At 43.1% G+C, this 3246-nt stretch overlaps 1 pseudogene; it reads left to right on the forward strand.

Annotated features, from left to right (window-relative positions):
- The first annotated feature begins 999 nt into the window (after positions 1-999).
- On the forward strand, positions 1000-1368 carry LOC114630582 (annotated as a pseudogene).
- Positions 1369-3246: the final 1878 nt, after the last annotated feature.

Here is a 3246-nt window from a genome sequence, read left to right on the forward strand (position 1 = left end):
ATGGATTAAATGAAATTCAGCCTTTTCTATTTGATAAATGATTAAAGGAAAAGTTAAAAGAAAAAAGGTTAAAATAAGAAAATAATATCAACAACATCAGATATAACTGATAATACACATATTTAGTTTTATGGATTTAGTCTACTTAGATAGTGCATATATTTAAATTTTTTATGTTTATGTGTGTTTTGACTGCATTAAGTCTCTTCCTGGTTCCAAGGTCAGGAGAGGGCTTTGGAATTAGACAGTTGTCAGCCACTATGTGGGTGTAGAGAATTGAACCCAAGTCCTCTGAAGAGTAGTCTTTGCTATGCTATCTCTCCAACCCCTAAAAAGTACATATATTTAATAGTACATAGTGTATCATAATAGGATGGGATCATATTAAACACATTAAAAGTCAAGTATAAATACATGTTTCTTCAGACTCCTAAATGTCTTATGCATGTTTCCAGCTAATATCTAGGACTCGATACCATTCTTTTTGATTTGTTTGAGACTCTGTAGCCCAAGATGAGCTGAAACTTACTGTATAGCCCAGGCTGGTCTCAAACTTTGAACAGTCCTACCTTAGCCTCCTGAGTTCTGGGATTAAAGGCATTTACCACCACACCTGGGGTTTGGTTTTGTTTTTCTGCTCTTGTTGTCACATGTATAGAACTCTTTTTAAAATGGCAAAATAGTTTCATTTGCATCCTGTTGAAACTTCCACCTTGACGTCTCTAACAAATGGTGAACTACTTTGCTTAATGAGTTTTCTTTTAAATCAAATTAGTTTTCAGTTAAATAAAATTCCTGGAGTAAAGAAAGAAATGCTCAAATTAAGCTTACACCCATAAATTTATATCTAACAGAATGTCCAATGGGCACAGAGTATTCAAAAAATGTTTATAGAATGAACCAGAAGTGGGCTTACATTGTTTTTGTGTTGCAATGACAACACACAGCCTGCAGGTAAATTGATACTGTTGTCTCTGGTGAAATTCTCTCATCAAGCTGATGAGGCACACACTGAGAATAAGATCACAAAAGAAGAAGGGGCTGGACAGTGACTTAAGATGGCAGCCACCACCACAGGCTTGGACAATTTATGAAAACCAAACATACAGCCTTAAAGATACAATGTGGGCCTGAATACCCAGGAGCACCTGTCTGTAAGATTTGTAACAAAAGCCAGGCTGAGCAGCATGAGCAGTTTAAACAGAAAGGTGGATCCAAGAGCCACCGCAGCAGAGCCACCGAAGAGCTGGAAAAGTGATGGAATCCCCACAGCACCAAAGCCATCCTGTAGGAACTTCATGCTTGATGATGTCAAAATAGAACATGAAGCTGCCACAGCCACCAGAAGGGCAGTGTTACAGTAATTAGTCACCAAGGCCCCGCCTCCCCTCCCCCATCCAACCTAAGTCTTCATTTTCCATATTAGTGAATTTTCCAGCTGCATCTTATAGACTTCAGAGTACTGGAGAGGAAGCCCCACTCAGGCTCCACTCTGAGACACTGTTCTGATATTAACTCCTTGTTCATTTGAAATACTCAAGTTTTGCTGTGTAAATTCTTTTATTTGTGCTGTGTGACATCTTCTGTTAAGTATAACCACTGTCTGTCTAGTTGAGTTTCTAAGACCAAGAAACCAAGAAGGTGTGTTGACTGACTGCTCTTCCAGAGGTCCTGAGTTCCCAGCAAACACATGGTGGCTCACAACCATCTGTAATGGGATCTGATGCCTTCATATGGTGTGTTTGAAGACAGCTACAATACACACACACACACACACACACACACACACACACACACACATATTTATAATAAAAAATACATCTTTGGGCCAGTGAGTGGGACTGGAGCGAGCTGGAGAAGGGAGTATGTGTGTGGAGAGAAGGTATGTTGAAATCGGTTTCCTTTGGGATCTGTGGGTACAGCTAACGCAACTGAGAATAGCCATGTCACACAATCACCTGCTGCTGACACATGCTGGATGCCTTTGCCGACCCTGCATTCTCCCCACAGCTGCATGATGGCCCTTAGAGTAGATAGAAAGGCGTCAGGTAGTAGCTGTAGCACTACTGCTGTTCTTAAGGGCACTTTGGCTGCACCCTTGCTTTCTGAAGTTTTAGGAGATGCCCCATGCAACCGTAGTCTCCACTCTTCCATCTGTACCTTAGCCAAACGTTAGATTGTAACCCTTCCCTCTCTGAAATTGGCCATAGGCCAGGAACTCACGATTTTCCGGCTCCCCATTTTTATCAAGGGGAGCAGCTTTCCCCCTCGTCCTCAACTTCCTTGTTCCCTATCACCACCTAACACTCGCTGTGGCCAGAAGCCATCAGATGAGGTTGAAAGAACCTGGTCTCCCTCCCTTAGGTTCGGATCACACTCGTTCACCTGCCACCAGCCTGGGAAGAAGTGCCAGGCCTTCAACCCCGCTACCACCATCAGTGCTTTGAGCTCAGGTCTCCTGGTGAACAGAGCAGACACAGGGATACTCAGACCTGCTGGCGCTCAGGGTTACAGGAAAAGACCAGGCTGAGGGTCCTAAGCGCATGCTCGGAGTCAGTTACTTTTCCCAGAACTGCTTTGCTTTTCCTCTAAGAGGAAAAGCTTTACCTTAAAGAGGTTTAAGCAGGGTTCTCATGTCACCCTGGCCACCCATCTGGTCTGATGTGGAGTCTCACAGTTGGAACTTGAGGCCCTGACCCTCGGCCTCAGGTTTCAGTGTCTGATCCTCAGACCAGCTCCACAGGGGTCCAGAGGATCTGCATGTCAGCACGTTTGCAGATTCATGGGTCTGGCCTCCTGGCTCGCTGACATTCTCCACTCTGTTCAGGACCACTAAATGTTGAAATATGGACATATACTGAAATAAAGGTAATTCGTTGTGTTTGAAAAAAAATCACAAACGACACAAAGGACTTTTATCTGTGGCTGCTTCTTATCTGCTCCCTTGTAAGAAATACCAAGTAGATAAACCGTTAGACATCTGACCGGAGGCCCCAAAGTTTAAGTCTTTATTTGGGCATATTTGAGGCCAGCCTAGGCTGGCTGCATGAGAGAAACCCTATTTCAAAATAAATACCATAAATCTTTCAATGGTTCTGAGATTGATGATTCTGCTTCCAGATTTGCCTTCTACTTCTGGACTTAAATCTTAATTTTTATCCAATAGCAAACAGCTTGCAGAGAAATGGGACATTCCTTGGACACCCCAGTCAGTCAGTCAGTCAGTCAGTCAGTCAGTCAGTCCTT

This window comes from Grammomys surdaster, unplaced genomic scaffold (genome assembly GCF_004785775.1).
Source record: "Grammomys surdaster isolate TR1022 unplaced genomic scaffold, NIH_TR_1.0 67, whole genome shotgun sequence".
Classification (NCBI taxonomy): Eukaryota; Metazoa; Chordata; class Mammalia; order Rodentia; family Muridae; genus Grammomys; species Grammomys surdaster.